This window comes from Melanotaenia boesemani, chromosome 10 (assembly GCF_017639745.1).
Source record: "Melanotaenia boesemani isolate fMelBoe1 chromosome 10, fMelBoe1.pri, whole genome shotgun sequence".
NCBI lineage: Eukaryota > Metazoa > Chordata > Actinopteri > Atheriniformes > Melanotaeniidae > Melanotaenia > Melanotaenia boesemani.
The window spans coordinates 36,462,425-36,487,839 of NC_055691.1; positions in this window are offsets into that span (position 1 = coordinate 36,462,425).

Here is a 25,415-nt window from a genome sequence, read left to right on the forward strand (position 1 = left end):
GCCTGTCTGACTTGGTCAGAAGTTCAGCCATTCCGCATTCTTGACTAAAGGATAAAGCAGCCCTAATCCCCTTTACCAGGTAGCTAGAACTGGCAGTGGAGCCAGAAATTCCTGCAGCATACCGATTTGGGGAAGTTGCTAGGGTTTGGGTGGACGATTTGAACAACAATGGAGTACTCATTCAAAGAAAAACAGGGTTTAAGTTCTGTGAACAACTAGTGCCACCACATAGGTACCATGTGGAATGAGACATTTTTTGTTTTTGACCCAGAAATTGCAGGCTTGGTGATCAAGGGCATCCAGAAACAAGGTGGGAAGTTCAAGTTGAGATAGATAAGAAATAAAGACTGGAGGAGACTGGGAAAGGTAAAGATGCATGGCCCTGATCTCATGACAGGAGGGCCATAGTAGGAGCATTTAGCCAAGGCAAACTATTGTAACAGCAGGCTGTTCTGCAGCTTACCTGACTATCAAACTGAGCCAGTAACCCTACTAGCCTTGTATCCAATAGTCCAATGTTAGGAAACAGGATCAGCCTGACAGGGGTGGCTTCAGAGACACAGAAGGCAGCGTCTAGCTCCTTTATCTGCCTTCATAATGCTGCCAAAGACTAAGGCCTCCACAGAGGTGGAGCAGTATTACTGACCTGTCCTGCTGCTCCTCTCAGGCCCAGTGGATTAGCCGTGAAAAGGCCCCTAGAGAAAAACTGTGGGTGAAATACATTGGGCCGTCTTTGTCCCGTCTGTCTTCAGGGCTGGGGAGCACTGACTTTAGCCCCTGTCAACTAGGCCTGGTGAACCCTTTCAACAAAAGCCATTCATCTGTTGTACTGTACATGCCAAATGGCTGGCATTCCTCTTCACGAGTTGTTTTGTGAGTCGCATCTGTCTGTCTGTCTGTGCAATTACAAGTCTGTTAGGAGAAGAATGGTTTCTGTGCAGCTGGGGTTTTCACCATTTGCAGAGTAGATCTGATTAACCTCCTGTCTGCTCATTACCGACCACTGGCCAGACATGCTGCTGCAATGATTCAGTCATTGAAATGCGAGATTATGTCTTTGCATGTACAAGAGTTGCACTAAAATCACATACAGGTTCTTTGTAAGAGCACTCTTAATTGTAATTACAAGTATCTGGCTTATCAGCATTTACTCTCTTTTTTTCATTGTATTTGAATGGCTTTATTACACAGTTGTATTGTGTTTGTATACCAATAGAATAAATACCAATAGAATAAATGTAAAAAAAATAAAAATAAAAAAAAAACCAGTTGCACAGCAGTCCAGTGCCTTTTGGGTTTTAACTCATTTGAGAGGTAATACTTTAACAACAATTTAAAAATATTTAAGAAAATGTCATCCAAGTTAAAGGCCCAGTCATGCTTGACACAGAAGACGTATACGCAGACAGTCGGACAATTTTGTCCGTTTACTGTCAGTAATTTGGTACGTTTTCAGGGAGCTTAGCTATCTGTTGCTCGACGCCGAAGACGGAGCAATACCACCGGGTGTTACTTGTTGAGATAAACTGTTTTTAGGAGCCGAGTACAAAGGCCTGTTGATTGATTTAATCTGTAACATAAAGCAAATGAAATATATAGATGGGTATTTTTTTGACAATGGTATTTTAACTGTTTTATATCCCTAGAATATTTACAATAGAAACATGGAGCATTGAAAGTCTAAAAAGACACATTTTTCTGTTTCATGAAACTAAATGAAACATAAACACTGAACCAAAACATTTAAAATGCAAAAAAATATTAAATATTTAATAAATTATCTGAGCTATATCCATTGTTTTAGTTTTTAAAGCTATTGTTTTAAGTACAGAGCGCAGGTCATTTGTGTACTGTATGTTCTGTAAGTTTTCAACAGCTCTCTCACCTGCTCCACCCAGTATTTCCTACACCATCAAATCCAGATGTGTAAAAAAAGACTTATGCTAAGACTTATCTAACCGACACTAATGTAAACTAAGCTAAAAACTACTAAACAAAGAAGAAATGATGCTAGGTCTGCTGAAAAACTGTGGTAAAAACTGGAAACTAACTACACTAAAACTACTGACGAACTGGGATAAAACTACTGAAAACCAATGATAAAACTATCTAAAATATAGTAGAAACTACTGCCTAAAATATTCTCTGTAACTCTGATAATCACCGCTGCTACTCTGCTAAACGCTCCTTCTCCCCCACGACTTCTACCATGCGTTGGTATCTCTGCTTCACGTGACAATGGTACGGCGAGTCTTAGCGCACTTGCTATTATAGTTTTCATTTTAGGGCGGTTTAAACTGGATTCTGCTAATAGGGAACTTCTGGTGGTATTTCAAAACCCTTCCAAAACCAGATGCTTGATTTGTGGAGAGGCAAACTAGCAGAGCATGCAAAGAGATGCAAAGCACTTGAAATATATTTATTACAATTAGTATATGTTTATTTTATAATAACAAGTTTGTTTTTATAGTGCTCATCAAAGTCCCGTTATCTAGATATGTAGACTGTAGCTTCAGCGTGTCTTTATTAATTTAAGTTTGATGAAAGTTTAAAGACCAAACCCACAGAGCCACAGAACCCTTGTTCTGTCACCTGCACAGAAAAAATACCCTCTAAGGTCAGGTAAAGCTTAAAGTTGGGAGTGACTCCTCAAGAGCATACATAAAGGCCTGGTATCATTTAAAATCCTTTCACACCTTTACACAGCTGTGTCACTATGTCCTGTTTGCCCAAATAAACATATGTGCACATATGTGACATTTGTCTCCATGTCATTCAGTCCTGCTCAGTTCCCACACGGTTAAATAAACGCTGCCCAGAGGTCGGTTGCCCATTCCCAACCGGCTCACCGTTTCAGTGGCTGGAAATCCCCCTGCGCACAAAGAGGCCAGATATGATACCACAGCACTGCAGGCAAGGGAGGGAGCCAGGGACAGTATTGATACGGAGAGCACTTTTGTCTGGGAAAATCCTTAAGGGAATGCAACCAATTGTTGTTAATTGTATGGGGTCGCATTCTATCCCAAGTGCTGCTGGTATGTGTTACTTGTTTTGAATGGAAGAAACAAGTATACTTACTGATGATCGGCACTTGCGTTTTGTTCTTTTGAGTCATTTTGGTTTTCTGGATTGGATTTTTTTTTCTTTTTTGTCAGTGGTGTATTGGCCCTCTGAAGCTCACATATAATATCAAATGTTCACATTCCTCTTAGAGCACCTGTTACTGTGAACATTCACACAAAATATGGTCTAATTTTTAGCTGGAGGCATCAGAGCCTTCACATGCATGTCAACCTTGCATCTTGGAAATATATTGATACCTTTGAGTGCTCACTTAGAAAATTCCCCATTTTGGGCCATGAATTTGCTGTCTTGCAGCTAGTTTAATATTTGTGCTTCCTAAAGTTTCCACAATCAACTAAAGCTATTCATTTTTTGATGAAAGGACGTGTGCTGTTCGGTCTTGGTGGTCCTCTGTGGATACTCAAGGTGCCTTCCCAGTTAGTAACTGTGATGCATAATGAAAAAAGAGAGAAAGAAACCATCAAGGCTGCGTCCACAGAGAGGTTTGTGATGCAGTCACAGAGACGATGTGTTCCCTTGGGCAGTATAATGAAGCTCTCAGTAGGACGATGTGGTTTGAATGCACTTCAGACAGAAAGGGGGAGAGATGTACAGCCCCATATGCATCTACTCACCACATCATATTTCCCCGGCCATGAATGAGGCCCTCACACAGACATCCCCCACTGCTATCAGACAGTCAAAGCCAAAAGCTTTCACAACAAATCTTCTGCACAATGCAGAAAAAATTCTTGCACAGAGCAGAACCTTTAGAGAGATTTGGTTTGAGTCAGAGCCTGATGAAGAGGGAACTATGAGTCTTTTCTCTTATTACCTTTAAGCTCGCAAAACTGTGTCTACTGCAAAACAACTTTTGTTTTTGCAACCACTACTTTGTTTTATGAATAACTGACCCATAGATCTGATGTTGATGGAGAGTCCAGGGTGTCACAGTGTGTGGAGTTCAAGGACCCAAATGCAGAGTGGAGAGGCAGGATGCAGACAGGCATTAGAAATTAAAGGTTTAATGAAAATAACTGAAGATGTTGCACAGACAGAATAACTAAAAAGCAGCAAGGCTAGAAAACCAAAACTAAGAAGCAAACTTATACAAACACAAATATGACACTGAGGGATGATCGATCTGGAAATATACAAAGAAAACCAAGAGGTAAATCTGCACTGAGGAGAACAAACTACACTAGTAGCAGGTAAAGCAAATTTAGCAAATGAAACCAGGTGAGTAGAGAACAGGAAGTAAAACATAATGTACTACAGAAGCAGATGAACTACAAAATAAATCAGGAAACTAGGACAGCAGCTTATGTTAGAGTAAATCCAACAAAAACCCAAACCAAAACCCACACTCATGACACCAGGACTTATCATTCTGTGACGGTTATATTCAATAATTAGTATCCATGTTTATATTTATTTGGATTCGAAACCTAAACATGCCAATCGGAAGGTTCTGATCCAGTCACGCTCATCTGGATTAAAATTTCATTCAGATAGAGAGGAGTGGATCATGCCGATTGTTGTTCTGATCAGCTTGCATGACAACACAGTTTTTTCCGAATGTTGGGTAGAACTTATCCTTACAGTTTGCCATATTTCAGCATAGTGTAATCCCACACTTTAAGGCTTGTATTATTTGTTATATTTTACTTTTATTTTACCAGAAAAGTCCCATTGAGATTACAAAATCTATTTTTCAAGGGAGCCCTGGCCAAGACAGCAGCAGTCCAAATTCCAAATCATTAAAACAACCATTCCAAAAACAAACAGCATAAAACATATGGTATAAAACATAAAAAAATATAAATCAAAGCAGGCAAAAGAATAGGGAAAGCATGGTAATCTAGACAAGCACTTACACACATCTACCGAGTCAGCCTCCCAGCTCTGTAAGACATTTTTAAAAGCTCTGAGATCAGCTCCTGCAGTTTTAAATCAGTTTGTAAGCTGTTCCATTGTTATGTTTTATGTACTGTAAAGTTCACTTTACTCAATAAAGTTTATTAACAAAAAAAAAGTTATGTCTAGTGGAAAAATAGTAGGACCAAAACAGAGCGGATTGGTTTCTGATTCAGCTCTGAGAATTTCAAACATGCACAGTAGTATTTGTTTACCTCAGAAATCACAGTTTCTTCTTCTCCTGCTCTTTCCGGAAAGTCAGACACAGGAACAATTCTACAGTCCCAAAATGGCTTATTCCATTCAAACATGTGATGAGTGTAAACACACATCATGATTTTTCAGGGTCCACGTTTACAGCACAGCTCTGGTCAGAACTGGAACCCGATTGAAGAAGTTGTGCTCATGTAAACATGGCTAGGATCAGTGATGGTGGAGATGTGTTGTGTGAGCATGACTGCTATCATATAGACAGTTTAAACTGATTTGAAATAAGTGTTTCACATTAAAAAGCTTCATGTGATGTCGCTAATTTGTTTGGTGCTTTAAATTCTTGAATTAATGCTCAACACTGAATCCAGTGTATGCAAATGTCTCTTTAGTTGTCCATGATGAAGACTCCTGCTGAGCTTCCTTTTCTTTGTTTACCCTTTCCAGGTCAAGGTTAAAGGGGGATATTCAGACACTGAATCTATTTAAAGCCATTATTATTATTTTTTGTGGGCATGCATAGCCTGTTTTTGACAGCATGTGCATTCATTGTTGTTGTGAGGCCCTGTTTCTGTGCTCTAATTTGGTCAAAGTCAACTAATCTCAGAGGAGCTACATGCCAGCTGCAAAAATGAGCAGAAGTCCATCAGTCTGTGGATGTGCTACTTGCTCTTCTTAACCGACCATGAGCTTCCACAGGAAGTCTGTTAGAAGCTTTTTAAACTGTCCTTGAATGCTCACTCTTCTGCAGTTTTTGTTTTTTCTTTGTCTGAGCCTCCCCATCTTCACAGCTTTACTGAGTCCTGCTCTTCATCTCTTTACTGACCTTGTATCCCAGCTGCTTTCACCCTGCCCCCCAACCCCCACGCCATCACAGTCACCATTTGGAGTTAGGAATCAACTGGAATCCCCTTTTGATAAGGGGTAAGAATTATTGCAAGGCCAGGACACAAGCAGGAAGCCTGGCTAAAGCAAAGTACTATTTTGGTTGAACAGTCCTATTGTCCACGGACTGTCTGACTGCCTTGTGGGGGGGGGGGGAGCGAGGAGGAATGGTCTACTCTGAGGACATCTCATTAATACACACCCTCCCTGTCTCTGTCCTTTCTCCTCCAGCTCTGATCATTCAGAGAGTCCTCTGTCCCCCTTTTCAGTGTCATGGCAGTCAGCCTCAAGCATTTGCAGAGGAAGGGGTGTGCAGTGGTGGAGGTGGGGAGGGGGCTCTGTTACGTAACAGTGCTGTCTCTAATAGGAGCTGTAGTTTCTTTAAGATGTGGTGTTGCAGAGGTCAGCTTAAATTTGCACCTTAAAATAGAAAGAAAGCTGTTGTAAGACACAAAGAGGAGATGATGTCAGGTTTGAGCTTCATCTTTTTTTGTCTTTTATTGTTTGGACATAATGATGCCACAATCTAACAATAACTGTTTTTAGGAAAGGGTGGGATGACATGGTGAGAGAAAGGGAATGTTAGCCTTGGACTTTTCATAAGTGGAGATGTAAATATGGAAAGATTTGTGTGGGGAAAAAAACCTGCTTGGAAAAATAAAGTTGAAAAACGATGTTGTGAAGTCCAAGCTATCCCCAAACTGGAAACAAACTTTTAATATATGCAATGATAAGTTTCAAAGTAGCTTTACATGCTCATAGAGCATGTTAGAGAAATTTCTACAAGCAGATGAGTGAGTGTGTGAACTCAGTAACACCACAAGGCCACACAAAGATATTTACTGCACACATACACACAAATACTAGAAATGGGAGGAGAATCAATGTAAGTTACAGGAAATGTGTTCTTGTTTTAGTTTTACTGGTACGCAAAGTCTCACGACTGCATCCTCCCAACTGTCAGGGGCTCCTGCTCCTTAAAGTCTAAATCCCTCGGAGACCACAAAGAGACAGGCTCAGTCATTAATGTAAAGTATCCGAACTACAGGGGATTGAGTCACAGCTGCTTAAATTCTGTCAACTTCGCCTCAACAGAGGACCCTGCAGTCATTTTTCAAATGGAAAAGTAAAATTATAATTTCTTTTCTAATATATTTCCCTTGCAATCTGCTTCGCTCAGATGTTTATAAATGCCTGTAAATTCTGCCTAATCAAGACTAGAACAACACAGCACCAGACTTGGTGGGCTGCACAAACAAACAAGAAGAAGGTCGACGTAAGTGCTCTGGGCTACAGCTACGTCATGTGTGGGCCACCATGTTGCGGAGCATTAAAGCCCACACACACTCGTATGCACACACATGCAGCTGTGGATACATGTATTGTACTGAGAAGCAGAATGCATGTACTCACAAGCACATACTCCCTGCACTTGCCCTCTCAGACTTCAGGGGCCTCTGAACAGCCCACATGTACACCCACGCGTTCCTGTTGCTGCACTCGTCTTACCGACTGCTCCGGCTGAGCCAGCTGGTGATAACAACACTTCCTCCTTCACTCCTCTCTTGTGCTTAGCTGTTGTACTCTTACCATCTGCAGCAACTGGCTTGGGCCAAAGCATCATGTTACCCACACAAATGGAGACCCAAGATCCTGTGGACACACAAGCACAGCCCAGATTGTAGGGACACATACACACAAACACATCAGCTATAGTTATGATGGCCATATGTGGAGGTGAAGAGAGCAAAAGAAGGTCAGGCTGTTTTTTGGACATTTGGACACATAAGAGGTGGGAGCAAACAGCAGAATGTTTCAAGAAGGAAATACTCAGAAAGACAAGTAACAGAAAGAAATGCTGAGTATTTTAGAGCAAGAACATCAGCCAAAAGAAGTTCGGGAAGGGAATAGATCCGTAAAAGGGGGGTCATAAAACAATTTCCATGTCAAGTAATGTTCCACCTTCTTTAAGGGTTATTCCGGTTTTTATAAAGTGGGTTGTGTGGAGTACTTAAGCATAGTCAGAATATTGAGGCTCAGTTATACTCGCATGGCGTCTGCATCAGGTTGGTTCTGCCGTCACACCAACGTGTCCCTCTCCCAACCAGACGTGCTGTCCCGCTACACGAATGCGGTGACGTAGAAGTAGTCCATTGTAATTGGTCAGTTTGTGATTACATGTTTCCGGGTTTTTGGATCTTCTCACTGAATGACTGCGGAACAACGTATTCCTTCTTCCTTATTCCCAACATAATGCAGACGCCACGTGAATATAACTCCATCTTTAGCTGCTGTAGGCAGTGGTCAGAGATTAGCGAATCTGGGCCAGGGCTACCAGAAGAGGGACTTTTACCGTCTACTGAACCTCAGTTGTCTTAACGGTCAATCATTGTTTTAGTCAGCTGTATTTTCTCAGCTGTAGAATGTTAGTGTTGCAACACAGCCCAAAGACTGTCACTATAAAGTCCACTGACATTATTTAGTTAAGAAAAATACAGAACGGCCTGGTTCTTCCACCACTGGATGACAGTGTGCAGTGATTTCTAATTAGTTTGAATAAACTGCAGGGGGAATTATGTTCATTTGAAATACCATATCAGAAGAAGGTGAAGGAAATTTTGATGTTTATGTGGAATGCAAGACCCAGTTTAATCTACTCGATCATGTATATGCAGGAGTGATTTGACCTCCACCTGGGTTATTTGGTAATAAAATATTTTGACAGCTTCAGTTTTCTGTCATTTCACAATCATTTATTGATTAAATTTGATTCAGATTTATTAGTGCCAATTCATAACAAGTCATTCCAATCCCTTTTACAGATACAGTCCAATTCAACACATTTTATTGTAGTCAATCATAATCCAATGATAATCCAATTAAAGTAAATCCATTACATGATCCACATTAGTCAAGTCTTTAATAACTGAGTTGATATAAGACAATTTATCAAAATAATAACATAGCTAAGGAAACCAAGGGATTCCATCGAATTCTCTCTTTGATTCAGTCCCCCATCCTGAGCATGCACAGCGCATCTGCCGACAGTGGAGAGGAAAAACTCCTTTTGAACAAGTCGGAAAACCCTCCAACCGAACGAGACTCAGGAAGGGCGGCCATCGGCCTCATTGGGGGTGGAGAAGACAGGGCGAAGAGGTCAACGGCACCCGTTTTTTTCAACCTTTATTTAACCAGGGAAAATTCACACTAAGATTTGTATCTATTTTGCAGGTGATCCCTGGCAAAGGAAGGCAAACCCCAACTAAACCTGAAATACCTGCTGTGAATATCAAGAAACACAAAGTTTCTGGCAGTCATTATGTCATAGATTTAAACATGGTTTCATAAAAAAAAATTAAATAGGGAGAAATGGAGGGTAGAGCTCAGAAGTCTCAGTATATAGTGGCATAATTAAAGGGATGGCTAAGGTTCAGTCCTAACTATAACCTATCAGTAGGGGAATCTTAAAGGAAGAGAATGTGTCTGCTTCCAGAACCTAATCTAGGAGCTGGGAAGAGGTCCATAAGAGAAGCGCCTGATGATAACTCATTATAATAACTGGAATTCATTCATTTATTCATTCTTTCATTAGCAAAAAACAAAAAAACATATTATTATACATCTTACTACTTTAGTCCAAATAACAGCCAATAAATGCATTTTTGAAAGAAAATGGCGGGCCTCTCGTCAGACCTATATTACCCACTTTATCACGCTGCTAGCATGGCTAATGTTTTTCATTCTATTAGTGGCCATTGTTGGCATAAATCAAGAGTTAGTTCTTGATGCCCAATAAACAATGATAAGTTACACCACAGATGGTGGTAGGGAGGCAGAAGAGGGAGATAGGGTGTAAGAGGAGAGTGGGAAGAGAGGACACCAGGGTGATTCTGCTGAGAGGGAGGGCATGAGTGGCATGTGGCTGGATGGTATCCTTGGGAAAGTTTGCAGCTTACTCTCCCACTCTCTGGATCATAGCTGGGGACAAATACCACATGGAGCTGAGAGGAAGCCCGTCAGAGTGTGCAGGGCCACGAGCACACAGGAATGTTTCACTTCAAACGGAAAATGTTCACAGCTGTTGGTTAAGCTATCTCTCTGAGTGTATTTATCTATCTCCATCTATCCATCCCTTTCAGTGTTTTCTGTGGGGCTTTACTCAATTCATTGTGCGTTTGAGGTAACAAGTATTCGTATCCACTTGTCAGCCCAACTGGCTTAATGTTCATGTATTATTATGGCAAAATGTTACGTGTGATGCCAGTTAAGGTAGAATTTTCCTTATAGTCGGTTTTGAGTTGGGCATAGGTGTACAGAAGTTTGTTGTGACAAAATTCTCAGTGCAACTTTTTGCAGGTAATAACCTGCAAAAACATCCACCATTTAGTAGTCAAGTATTTACAACATCTACAAATTTGAACTGTCCCACAGCAGAAAGAGTTTCTCATTGTGGCTGTGCAGGTTTTCTCCACATGCTCACGTTCCCTTCCTTAGTTCAAACACATGCACTTTAGGTTAGTTGAGAATTCTAAATCAGCCTTTTACGCTACCATCAATTAGAGTGTTTGCATTTATGTTGACCCCGAATCATCAGGTACTTAAATGCACACACCTACGAATTGCAGTAACTGCTTTTTCAGTGATATGAAATAAGAGCAGAGCCTTTTTAAACCAGCAAAACAGGTATATAGGTTTCTTTTTTTATTGCAGATGGGATGACATTTGAGCACCCTCTTTTTGTAATCACTTGGTAACTGGAGTGTTCTTTCATGTTTAAACAATACAAACTGTTTTAGTGCAATCAAATTCATTACAGCTGGCAGCTGCCAGAGTCCTATGTCACCTAAATACTCAGACTACTGTCCACCCTTTTTGTGTTTTCAGTGCACACTTTCACTTCATAATGCCTGTGTTTGGGTTCATTTCGTATACGTTCCCATTGAAGAATAGAACCTCCCATGCATTGAACAGCTAAAACTAGCCTGCTGTGTGTATGTACATATATGCACACACATACTGTATATATTGGACTTATAACACCACCCACAAACATGCCCACAGTCACAAACTGATATTTTTCTCTTTTCTTCCTAAACCACTTCCCTGCCTTTCCCTGCTTCTAGTGACGACACTCTGTTGGAATTCACTTCTTGTGCTGGTGGTGCTCTCAGAGAGAAAGAGACTAACTTTGTTGTTCTCTCTGTGCTCTGCAGCCACTAACCAGGATCATTTGCTACCTCTTTTCTCCATACTCTTCTTTATTCCCCTGTGCACTTCTTTGCATGTTTTCCTGTGCTTGTTCTTCTCCATGTATGAATTGCAGAAAGCATGCATCTTTTGTTCCACTGACAGCTAAACTCTCATGGGGTGGAATGGAGGGGTATGTGTGATAAGTTATCCGGGTTTAGATGCTGCATGGCTGTACTGTATGTAATTACTGTTTATATGCTTTCAACATGTATCTTTAGTTGCTTTTGTGAATATTCATGAATGCTGTAGAGGGCAACTATGTAAAACGGCTGATCATGGATGTGTGGGTCCAGTGGGTGAATGCAAGACGGACTTGGTGGGGGATTGCTGCTCGATGCTTTGGAGGCCTGTGAGGGGACAGCCTCCCCTTCCTCTCTAAACCCCGGCTGTAAATTGATGGGGGAGGTGTTGCTTCTGCTCACTCATCCATCACACACTTTATTTGGGTTTTAGAGGAAAGGAAAAGGGCAAAATAAAAGGAAAAAAGACTTCCAAAATATCAGAGGTGGGGGTTGTGGAGTGGAGGGTTGAGGGGTTGAGTGAGGGGAGGCCCCCTTGTCCTGCATTGCTCCCCACTCCTGCCCCCTCGCTCTTTAAGCAGATGCTGGAAAAGAAGTCTTACCCTTGTGACCCGCAGCCATTCTGCAATCCCAGCACTGATAACAAAAGACAGATGAAGCCAAATGGGGGGAAGATTTACTAAAGATTAGCAAGCAGGTTTGTGATTTTACTGACGTTTCTGTGTGTCTGTTTCCACATTGATGGGATGACAGTGGTTGGTGGTCCTTGTGGAACCTCCACGCTGATATGGGTTTACTTGCCAGATGTCATGTAAAGGTTGACAGAGGGCACAGTGCATCTTAGCTTTCATTTATCCCAAATTTACTAGTGTAAATGAAAAAATGTTTTTTCTTTTGTCTGCTGGATTATTTGTAGACTAATGTATTTACAATATTTTATGTTTTTTTTTTTTTAAATTTTGCTTTTGTTTGAAATAAACTTTCAATATCAATAACAACAACAAAAAAGCAGACTGAGCTACAATATATGAATTCAGATAAAGCTGAGTTACCTCCAGTGCAGCATTATCCAAAGTTCTTCATGTGTTTCCACACTGTAGATGAAGCGTTTATTTTATAATAAGGATACCAGGGTCGCTAACAAATTCTGCATAAATCCTGTTCTATTTTACTAGGTGGGCCTTTTAATCACAATGCTGCAAACAGTTTTTATTGTGATTTCAAAACTATAAACACTTGATTAGATCTACACCGGCCCTTGGCTGAAGTACCTGCAGGAATGCAGGAATGTTAGATCACTCAGAGGAGACAATCACATAAAATAATGTTAAAACATGTCTTTAGAAGCTTACATTAAACTAATTAGCTGAAAAGCTAAGACTAAGCTTGCAAACTAATAAATTAAATTAATTAATCTGAAATGACCGTACATTCAGTTATTTCTTTCTAGATTTGCAGGTCCTTGCTAAACTGACCAGTTTGCTGTTTATGATTGGTCTAAAACTATATTGTTTAATGTTGCTAAAGATGCTTTGTTTCCCACCGTGCTTTGAATGGGGATCCATTCACTTCAACACTTGAAATGCAAGATGAATTGAATACTTCATTTCCCATATAGAAACTGTTTTGTTCCACACACAGAGTAAGTTGAGCTAAATCCTGCAGTTTTGTGATGTAAAAATATGAAAATGTGAAATGTTAGGGAGGAAAAAGAGGCAGCCTGCTTCCCTTATCCTTATCCTTGCAGGAATTTGTGTTTGTTTCCACTGAGAAGCTTTTCCAACTGCAGACCTCACACTGAAGCCCCCAGAGGTCTTATTTGAATCACAAATGTCTTTCGTTTCTCACTCGTTCACAGGTTTTGGTCAGTTGAGGAATTTCAGGACCCATTAAAGCTTGGTGACAATGACTTTCACCCCCAGGGCCACCGCAGGGGTCTGCCCCCCTACTGACCTCTCCATTGCTGCTCAGCCCCTAGCTTCACCATCCTGCTCCAAAGTTCTGATTGGTCCGACAAAGCACCAGAAAAACCCTCAGAGGTCGATGTTTCTTCTCTCGCGCTTGCTCTTTTCCTCCTTGCTGCCTTGCTCTGGCTCAGATCGGAGCTTATCAAAGACAATCCAGTTCTGTCATGTGGCCAAATCATCTTGACACCCATTTAGCATGCTCATCAGAGGCCAGTTATGAATATTCAAGATGGTGCCAGGGACCAGTGAGAGGCCGAAAGGAAGAGATGAGAGTGACAGAATATGGAGGGTGTGTGTCCAGGACAAAGTGAAAACAAGAGAGATGGACATTAAAGGCACTTTCACACCAGCCTTTTTGTTTCCAGTTCCTGGGCCGTTTGCTCGGAAAGTCTGTTTCATTTGGGGTATTGTAAACGGGTCAATGAACACTGAGTCGGAACAGAGAAGCTGTCCCAGTCTGTTTCAAATGGACTAAATACAGAAAGCAGACTACAAAGCAAAGTGCATTGTGGGAAAATACAGCTGAAACATACACATGTGGGACGATAGGCGGCTCTGGAAATGAAATGGCATCCAGACATAAAATGTCTTGCAGCCAGACCTGGAAGAACTCTGTAAAAGGTCTGACAGAAATGTAACCCAAGACAACCAGGATCAGATGCAGCACCACGTTTTACTCTGATGGAAACACAAGTTGTCCTGAATCAACAACAAATAAACCAGTTTCTTCTTCCCAGGTTGTCTCGTCTGCTCCTTCTGTAATTCTTGATGCAGCCCCGCCTCTGGTGGGGAGTGGAACACATTATTTAAAAGTCTGATTCGAGTTCTGCAGCTTGAACACAATCTCAGTCTGGAAGAATGTTACACCCCCCAACTGAACCGATTCCTCAATCGTATAGAGTCTAGTGGACTATCCTGGTGAGAATGCACCCCAAAGCTAGTCCAAGTTGGTGAGCAAGGTTGTGAAATGATAGATTTTTGTCAGTATTCAGCTTTCAGTCATTTGCAGTATAAAGTAAGACCAGAAAAATATGAATCAGTCACTGGAAAAAATGACAAAAGCCCACAAAAGATCCTAGTTTGAGCCAGAGAGGCTCATACAAGGGTCCCAGATAATCAACAAAAACATTTTTAAAAAAAAGCAAGAAAAGCATTCTTACAGATAACCAATATCTAGGAGGAAAAAATATGTATACCACTTGATTTTGCGAGTTTGGATTAAGGAGTCTTCACCTTGGATTCCACCAGCTTCATTAGATTCCTACCTCGGCATGGTTTTAATCCGCCTTCATCAGGCTTCATGTCACAGCAGAAACATATTGTCTGACTGTATTTATCGCATTTAGCTGGACAAAAAAGAGAGAAATTTTTAACAAATTTCTTCAGTAATCTGTGATAACCTGGACTCCCATCCTCTACTACTAGAACTCATGCAGGTAATTTCCACTGTTTGTTGTCTCTGGTGCGGTCCCTCTGTTGATGGTGAAGTCTGTCTCTTTTTGAAGATTCACTTCTTTTGGCTCAGCTCCCTTAGAAGAGCCAACTCTTTCAGCTCCCGAATGGCTCTTCATTTAGTTGATTGAACTATTATGGTTTATGTTGGTAATCTATTTATTTAGTTCTTGCCATAAACGTCCTGTTTTTTAAGAATATAGTTACTGTTTGATATTTTTATCAAACCTTAAAAGGAACAACTGAACACAGAAACACAGCAAACTAATCAAATAAAGACAGTAATCTTAATATTATGACATTTTAGATGAACTTTAATTGATTTATCCACTTTTTCCTGACACACTTGTGATTTAAACCCAGCTGTGGCCTGTACCAGTACACTTCCTGCCCCCTTCTTTTGCCTCCTGCGAGCTAGTCTTTCCTTGCATGTGATTGGCTGCATGATGTGCCAATCAAAATGAAGCATGAAGATTTGAGTCTTTCCAACCAAAGCTGTTGTTTCCTGTGGTTCACTCCAAAGAATTGGCTCTTAGAGCTGACTCATTTTCAAACGACACATTATTATGTCCTTAGTGTCAACACTGTACAACATCTTAAAGAAACAACTTAATTCCTCCTAAATATTAAAGTTTAGATCCTCTTATTGGTTGATAAATATTTTTAATTTAATTCCAATCCTATGCTGGAGGTAATTCTAAAGGACTGATCTCAGAGGCAAAAAGAAAGAATAAAAAGGAGGAAAAAAACTAAAATAAAACTGGATTACCACTGTAGCTAATAGTTAAATCATCACAGTAGTTTAGTATCATAACGGGGAAAGTGCTGGTCTAACTGACAACAAAAATAATGACTTGATTTCATTTAGATTAGAAATGCTTTCAGAGCCCTGGGGCACCACGGTAAACGTGACAGGTCACATTACAGCTTTTATTTATTGAGATAATTACACATTACTCAAGCTGTGATGCAATTTTAAACTGTTTCAGCCAAATGTAAGAATTTAGGTGAATTTGTGTTAAATATTAAGCTTTTCTCTTTGACATTTTTTTCATTTAAATCACCATTTGTTAATAAGACAGAGTAGGAAATGGCATAACTAAACGAACAAACTGAGCTTTGATGGACAGGTGGGCTGTACTTTATGGATTCACCAGGATCCACAAGAGACCAGAGCAGCGCTGGTACAGTAGAACCTGACAAGTGCTAGATCTGCATGGCAGGTACAGATTTTATCCATATATTGGTTGCTATAACTTTTTTATGTAAGAATGTAAACTGATGTGTTTTCATCTGCTCAGGTGCAACATGTACCAGGCAACACATGCGGTGCATGGGGTTGGGAATAATGTAAACAACAGCATTTAAGCCAATCTGCTGGATTAACTATGAATGATAGGTCAATATACGAGGATAAAACTGGCCTATTGGTCAGACTCGTCAGACATGATAGTTGCTTATGGAAGGTTTATATGTCCCTCTCTTCTTATTTAGTGTCAAATACGATGGAATACTCTTTAGAACTGCTATCTATTTATATTCTTGATCCTTTTTATATTGTTGTTTACTGTTTTGGATCTTGTGAGAACAAGAGAGCTGAGCCAGGAAGAAATGAGTTTGTCTGAATGAGCCTGCTTGTCTCGTTGACATCAGTGTCAAAAGCTTTTAGGATCACGTCCAAGCCAAGACAAGTGGTCACTTGGACTTTGAGAATGTGGCTCTGTTCCAAGCTTTGATGTTTCTGCTATTTAAGATTGTAGATGGAGACAGAAAGGCTCATCAAGGATGTTGCAACTTCATGAATGGTAAATATTTGTGGACCCACAATTTTATATATATCGAGCTTTATATTTAGTGGTGACTGTTGGAAGGATTGTGTATAGAAAAAAAAATCCTTTTGGACAGTTTATTTTAAACTTTTATATTTTCCTACTCTGACTTTTTTTCTGTTAAAAAACAGAAGTCTGGAACAGAAACACTGGGTTCGTACACAGCTGTAAAATACTGCCTATGGTCCTAAGAAACTGTATTTCAATTTTAGTCATATCCAAATCAGAGAATTTAGGAATTGTATCTCTTCCAAATGTATATGGATTCCTCTTCTTTAGGGACCTAAATCTAATTTGACAAACTCACATGACTATACAATACTGTGCTGGAATCACCTGCCATTTCTATTAATTTTCCCTCTGAGGACCCAAACTTACTTAAAACCTTATACTGTGGTCTCAAGCAGTATTTCTCCACACACTCCACACATTAAAAATGCACTACAGAACTTTTGCAGTTTTCCCAGTGATGTGCTAATTCAGCATCCATCTTTATCCCACCTGTACTGTGAGCTCTATCCAGCCAGTAAAAGTCTCATCTTGACTCTTGTTCTGTCTCTTTCTCTATTTCTTTTCCTCTCTTCCTCCAATGTTTTTTTCCCTGTGTTTCTTTGCTGAGTCAGCCACAGTGCACGTTCAAAACAGCTGATGTGTTTAAATCCGTTTGCTAGCAAAACTCGGCTGCAACGTCACGCAACATGCTGAATGAAAAGGTTGTACTGTTCGGTTTCTCCACCTCAGGACGCTGCTGGCAGCAAAGCTCCAGAAATGTGCACGACAGATGTCACCGTGCCATCAAACAAGTCCGAGAGACAGAGTTTTACAGTCAGAAAGTTACAAAATGCGTCTTTAAGATCTCTATTTACAAAACTAATAATGACAGCACAGGTTGATGGGCATAATGGTAGTTTTATTCTTTTATTTTAAATTAAGATAAAAAATATATATATTATGTTTCTTTGCCACAGACTGCTAATATCAAAGGGTGCATTCACACTGGTGCTGTTTGGTCCATTTTAATCCAACCCTGGTCTGCTTCCACAAATGGTCTACTTCATTTGGAGACGGGTGAACCAAACAAGTAAACTCTGGTCTGCCTGAAAACCAGAGGTCTCGGTTTAATTGCAACTGAACCCTGTTGCAGTTCTCTTTCGGTGTGAATGCAATCAGACTTTTCAGTAAACAAGAGGAAGAGACATAAAATTAGCTGTACAGCAACGTGCTGGATATCTGGCTGCCTTGTCTGCTGCTCATACTGGACAGACTCAGGTTTGAACACCAACGTAATGTCCAGTGCAGTGAACAAGTCGGCTGAAGAGGAAGGATTTCCTTCTTCAATCCTGCCAATCAATGAGCAGAGTTTTCTTCTTCTGTTCTTTCTTCTTAGTGAGTGGTCTTTTCAGGCTGCACAGACCCCTAGCAAGCAGCTGTTGTAAGCGCTGGACGTTGTCCAGGCTGTTTGGTCAGCTTGAGTGATGTCCAGTAAAATGTGTAAAAATTCAACCAAATCAAATAAAAGTGTGAAGTTTCTTAACAATTCCTGCCCAATGGAAACAAGGTCCCCCGGACTATCCTGGTGGGAATGCATCCAAAGTGACCAAAGATGCTGCGTAAAAATGAGTTTGTTGGTTCGTCGCTTCAATTAGATGTCCATTTTTGTTTTTGAATGATTCATAGGTCAGTGTTAAGGGGCTTAATAAATAAGCAAAAAATAATAATAAAAACATTGGAAAATGGTAACATACAGGGATGGTACTAAAACCTTCAGAAAACCTGTAGAACTATTAGTCAAGACCACTTTAAACGATTGAAATTCTGGTTGGGTCAGACTGTAAGCAAACCAGTTTTATATTGTGCCTAACCCCTGTTACAGGACATCTGTATGTGTGTGCATGTACAGTATTTCCAGTGTGTTTCATGTGCCTGTGATTGTCTCTCCTCAGTTAAGTTCACTGTATCTCACTGAGATGGATAGGGGTCAGAGCTGGGAGACCAAAGACCATTTGTAATTCGTTTTAAAAAACACTTAAAAACTTTGTTTAGATCTTTCTGTGCAGCTAATTTGTTTATTTTTAACATAAAATGTTTAATCATTTCCAGTTCAGGAGTCAAGCATGTTGGACCATTTTTAAGTTATTAATAGTTTGCTCCAAGCTGTCAAGTAGCAGAAAATGGAGATAGCAACAGGGCACCAGGTTACGTGGCAAACAACAGAAAAGATCATAAATAGACATTAGAAAGCAGTTTTTAAATTGGATATTACATTACTGTCATTGTACCAAAACATTGTTTTGCACCATCTGTAGGATTTAAGTCAGGCTTCTCTCTTTAATCCTCCAATCCCAGTCATGTTTCTGTGAAAAAACATCCTCTTTTCAGACTGATAGGGAGGGTGCATCCAAGGCCCAGCTCATCTGCCTGCTCCTACTCCCTGTCTGTTTTACAGAACTGACTCATTTCGTAGGAAGAACTTTTGCCTCCACCAGAACCATTTTGGTTTGCCACTAACATCTGAGTCATAAAGGTTTCTGTTGTGAGGCTGTTAAAATGAAAGCATATGCAGTTAATTTCAGGAAGTAGCAACTTTATTCCTGCAGGTTCCTCAACACAAACTGTTGATTCGCAAACACTCCTGCATGATGCAGAGGATAAAAGAGATGGTGGTGGCTGTGACGGATTGTGGTGGTGAACACCAGTCACTAATGACAGGGGAGGTGGCACAGGATTTTAAGGCAACCACACAATCAGAATATCCCAGGATGAGTCACACCACAGACCTTGTCAGTTAGATTGGGGTTTCCTGCAAACACACATCTGCCTCATTTTGTGGATCTCAGTGTCTGCCAGTGACAAGATGGCTACTTCTAGATCGTTTTGCAGTTTTACCAGACTTGTGTCACCATTGTTTCCAAACTTGTGAGTTACATTTAGCATAGATTCAGCTGGTTTTAGTCTAATCTTTGGAAACGGGACGTTAAGGGTGCAGTCACTGACCCTTTACAGATAGACAGATACTTTACCCTCCAGCCAGACAAATGCTGCCCATCCTGTCAGCTTGCTAGCAAGGGCAGTGAGGTAGATAATATTTGTCAGCTTGGCTATGCGAGTGGCAGGGTGGGTTAGGGTTGTGGGGTTGGGCTAATAAAGACTAGCTCACACTGGGTTTCAGGCCTCCACAGAGTTGAGGGGTGTGGGGGTAGAGGCTGTATCACACTCAGAAGCAGTCAATCAGAGACAAATAGTATTCAGCAAAACATTATAAAAACCAACATTTAGTGTGTGATTAATAAAATTATTGCTTCATTTCTCACATTATGTTTTGTTTTTGTTTGTGTTTTTGTCAACCACAGACAGATCGAGCCGTTGAAATCAAACCTCAAATCATCCCTGAAGACAAGAAAAATATCATGCAAAGCAGAAAGAAGCAGCACCAAGAAACCTACTGTGGTCTCACAGAAGGGCTCAGAGCAGGTGGAAGGAACACCTGAGTGATGCCATATGTGTAGCTGAAATGAGCAGCGAAGATCTTAAGTTGACTGTCAGCAGTTTCTAAAAGTAAGTTACATTATTTATTATTTCGACAGATCGTGTGATTCTGCTGTTAGACTCCTCCTGGGATTTAAATCTGTTTTGTGTCTGTCTCTGGGGATGAATTTGGAGTGACTGGGTGTGCTTGATTGTATTCATCACCAAGATATTCTGAGCTGTGGAGAGGCGGAAAAGCATGGCATGAGATCTGTCGTTAAGCTTCCACGTTTATATCGCCAAACAGTTTGGTAACCACTGAAATTGGAACCTCCTGCTCAGACTGTGGGAACCGTTGGCCATTAACCAAATGAACCAACTGCTTATTGGGAAGTTCTGTGATGCCTTGCAAATATATTTGCCAAAACATCAAATTAAAATAAAATGACAAATAAATGATGCGTTCTGAGAGTGATGAGGTCTTTTTAGTGCATCACATAGTTGCTAAGGCAGAAATATTTCTCTCATGACTGCACATATTTTTTTCTTTTTTCCCTTCTAATTTTAGTCTTTGAGTTGTAACAGAACCTTGTTTCCAACAGTGTCATCCCTGACAGCATCATCACTCAGCTTCTGATGAAGCTACTGTACTTCTAACAAAGTGTTAGCATGTCAGCAGTGGTAATAAAATGCATCCAAACGGCCCCCCCTGGACATGAGATTTAAGGTCCAGGCGTCCAGAGGAAAAGGTCCAGCCTTGGAAAACACTGCAGCATACGTCAGAACTTTGACACAGGAAGCAGAACTTGGACTCTCGTAGATGGAAATGGTGCAGTAAGCGTGCAGGGCAGGAATTTTTGATATGGCAATGTGAACGAATATTCAACACATCAATGTTGGTTTCCTACTACCCTTATGTATTCATGAGTAACAGCAGAAGCATAAATGGTTTTCTGTCTGGTCATGTTGCAGCTTACTTCCTGTGACTATCCCCAGGGTGAGGGCGCACAATGATGAACACCACCCACATAAGCTCCCTAAGCAGGCAAATGGGCAGGGTGGCAAAGGGGTCATCTGTTTCTATCACAAGCACAGAAATAGTCTCCCAGCTTCTCTTGGGGTGGACAAAGCCAGCTTGCATTCATTGGCTTGCCGCCTGGGCGGGATGTGCTCTTGTGGTGATTACCTGCCTCTGCAGAGGAAGGGGTTTCTCTTAGGACCTATGGAAAAATGTTGCTGCCTGCCAAGTGCCGTGATTAGCCCCCCAGCCGGTTCCTGGGTCAGCTTAGAGGGCAAAAGTGTTCAGACCAGCCAGGGGATTTCCACAGGCTGTACACCCTTAACTGTAATTATTGCTGCTTACAGCAGAACCCCAACTCTCAGGGCCCACTTTGCATTTTGGTAGGTTATCCAGCATCACTCAGCTCTGTGTGGTGGGATTCAACCCAGACATAGGCTTTACATAAGGTTCAAAGGTTATATGTTAATGGCCTTAATTTTTCATGGAGTCATGTTTTTTGACGTGAGTGGATCAAGAGATAGGAGAGTGGGGACGTTTTGTTTAAAGGAGTTAAATGCCAAATTAAGGAGAGTAAGGTTAGCTCTGAGAAACACCAATAGTTTTACTCAAACACGATTGATTTATTTGCTTTGTCTGTTGGAGCAAGCTCCTCTGAAATGTCCATGTCCTCTATCTTGTTTCCAGGGCCCTTACTGAGTATTCTGCATCACACACTTTGCCAGAAAAAGCACAACTGGTTAATGGTTCGGAACTCTGGCTTATCTTGGCAATCAGTGCAACAAAAGCTATAATTATCTGCAGAATAAACTTGCTTCCTTGACTGTTAGACAAATAATGCATTAAACAGTTCCAGATAAAAACAAATTCCAATTCTAGAAGACATAATCACTGGACTGCTCAGGACGTTCTCAGGTTCAAAACATGAGCACTTTGTATAACCAGTTATTATTTTTTAAAATGTTTAGTGTCAAAGGAACTGAAAATCATACCCTTAATGTTTTCAAACTGCCAGCAAATGAAGTTTTTCTTATGCATGTCAACATTATGTGTCCCCTTTGTCTTCTTTATATAGGCTCAAACATTATTTTTGGCTCTTTTTTTTGACGTTTACCTCCTTTCCTCTCTCTGCTATCCTACTCTACGAGGGCCAAAGAAGCCTGGCACTCGCCTGAAAATCTCAGCCAGTCCAGGGCAGCTGGGATCTGGGGGAGCTCCCTGCAGTTCAGCAGTACGCTGACAGCCCCCTTTCTGTTGCCCCCACTCTTAATTCTGCCTTTTTACTTCCAGCCAGCCTCACAATACAATACAGAGGAGCCCTGTGCAGCGAACACACTCGCACACACACCCTTGGGCGTACACACACATGCACACTTTTATAAACCATTGAAGAGACAAGACCAAAGGCGGAAAGAGAAGCAGACGCCTCTCAGATGCTCAGACTTGGCTTCATGTGCCACTTGACACAGACGGCTGCACACAAGATAACTGTTGTTTATTGTTTATGGAAGGACCCTCTGCCACACTCTGTGCTCTCTTCATCTGGAAACTCCTAATGGCTCGGCCAAGAGCCGAGGGGATGAAAAATGGATCTCTGTCTACTGTATGTGTATACGTGAATGAGAATGAGAAGGACTGTACATATGCTTCTATGTTTGCATGTACAGTGTATTGTACAATCTCATGTACCGGCTTCCACCTTGAGTTTAACAAACTTTGTGTCTGTTGCTCGGCTGAACCAATTCCAGCTAAGTAGGTAGCCCACATGCTCAGAAACTCAGCAGGTGATCATATGCTTCCACTCAGATCTGACAAATGAGGGACTAAATTATTCTATATTATGTAATATATGTGTACAGCGGCTGTACAGTCTTCTTAAATTTTCCAGTAATGGGAGGGAGCAAATGTTGGGACAGTTAAAGAGACAGAAGCACCTTCTTCTGACTGTGGGTTTGACCTGGAATGGGTGTTAAAAGGGAGTAATTCTGTCTTGCCTCTTTAGAAGAGGTATGTCATGAATGAACATAACTGTTAATAATTTAAAATGATTACTTTTATTATTATTATTATTATTATTATTATTATTTTAATTATTAATACTATTTCCAATTGATGGCCCAGATTTTAGAGGCTGTGTTAGTATTTTTACTTCTGCCCACTCGGATGTCAGTTCCCTGCTACCACTCAGCGATGTGGTGACAGAAACTTTTTAGTCTGTGCCAGGTTCTCAGTTGTTAAAAGCAACAGTAAGAGACATTCCTTTCCTAATAGTCCATGAAAGTAATGAAGCACTTTTTTAAAAACCCGTAGCAGAGAATTTCCACAATGGCGCAACACTGTAACTGAGAAATCCTTTTTTCCCCTCTCACATAAAAAGATCTGTATATCTCAGTTTGATGCATCTTCTTTGACCTTTCATCAAAGTGTGAAGTTGGTTGGAAAGAAGCTGCAGCTGGGCACTTAGCAGGCCTGATGGTGATAGAGCATGAATAGCAGGGTAGCCCTGGGCTCTATGAAAAGGTCCTGCTGACAATTGTACCGACGGGGTCACAGCCCCTCCATGCTGCCCTGCAAAAGAGAGCGAAAGTAAACAAGTATAATAGGGAGAGATTAAAAGAGACTTGGACTGTGTTCTTGTAAATAATTGCATTCATTGTTCTCTGCCACTGTTGGTTATGGCGACAAGCTGTTTGGTAGGCCCCTGTCTGTCTGGTGCTCGACATGGGTCCGGTGTCAGCCCCTACGCCCCTGAAGGGAGTAACTTGTGCCAGAGGTGAAGATGCCAGCTCCCTGACCCAGTGGCCCTGCATCTGATGTGCCCACGCCAGGAGCAAACAGTCACTGGGCCAGCCCGGAGACTCTGGGCGTGCTGTGCGCATGCTGCTCAACTGTTAAATAAAGCTAGTTCAAAGAGCACATTCCTGCCCCCAGCCCAACAGTGAAATAGCAAGCTCTCTTGCTTGTAGTGTCAAAGCACCAGATTGTTTCATTTTATTGCTTTGCCTTTATCTCAGCTCTCTGTGTTGCAATCTGATTGGATGAAGCATGTTATTAGATTCGGTTGTTTGCTGTGAGAACAGCAGATGGCCTATTTGGACCAGATTACCTGTGTGCTTTATCTTAAATGTAGAATTTATTCCAAGTGCTCAGATGTTTCAAGAAAGCTGATTGTCCACACTGAGAATGAGATGCAGGTCAGTTTGGCTTGTTTAGAAGTTACCACCCACATATAGTGTAGACTGGTAAAATCCAGATGGGCGGAAGAAAACTTCTTCCCCTTCATCCCCGTTTTTTGGCTAAATTCAAATGGATGACGGTTAATTTAAGATTAGAAGCTGAAAAGACGTGTGATTACAACATTTTTAAATCTGAGAAAATAGAAATTGTCCTTATTCTTACTCAGCATTAACTGCAGGAACTAGTTTGCCTTCAAATATCCTTCAGGCAGATGCTGAAAACAGATTGTAACACAAGAGGCTGTCAGGAAGTCTTGTCTTGAGATTGAATTGTTCTCTCTAAATTTCACCCTCTGGATTTCTCCTTCATACAAGCTATGTGACAGCTGGAAACCTTATTGCTTCTAAAGTCAAATGCACAAAAAAAAGAAAAGAAAACAAGCGTGGGAACTCATGCAGCCCAACACAACATCATCTGCAGCCTGTAATGATAGAACCTCAATGACATCATGAGTGTGGGGCTCTGTTAACGGTGCAGTTCACCTCCTCAAAATATCAGTGGCTAAGTGGAACACACAAGCTGAGCTCGGCAATGGAAGGCAGATGCTCTCTGGCTTTTTCTTGCAGTCTAAATCACCCCTTTCCTCCCTCATCCAGATAGTTTTAGGAGACTTTGAATAAAGGGGCCTCCTCCACCAGGAGGCTGTCTGATTTTTACTGTATGGTAAATGTCAGAAAGTAGATGCAGGCCTCGGTAACGTAGTGGATCTAATATGCCCCAGGCCCCCATGTTTGATCTGCACCCTCTTAGTTCAGTACAGCTACCCAGGATGTTATGGTATTTTTGTCCTATAATAATCTGACGCAACGGTGCAGGAAAACAGTTCTCATATGTTGCTTGACATTATGAAAACCATGGGTCAAACATTTTTACATCCATCCTCATCTTTTCTTTGTTAGTGCTTGCATTTTTTTTTTTTTTTTTTTACATTTTTTTTTCATCTTATAAAACCAGGAACTTGGTTAGCATAATAAGTTTGTTTCTTTACTGCTCATGTTGTTTGCATTATCCCACTGAATACCTGCATCTGGGGTAAAGTTCTGCAGTTCTGAAATTTCCTATTTCTAACGCAGCAGCTAAAATGTGACATGAGCCTCTGACT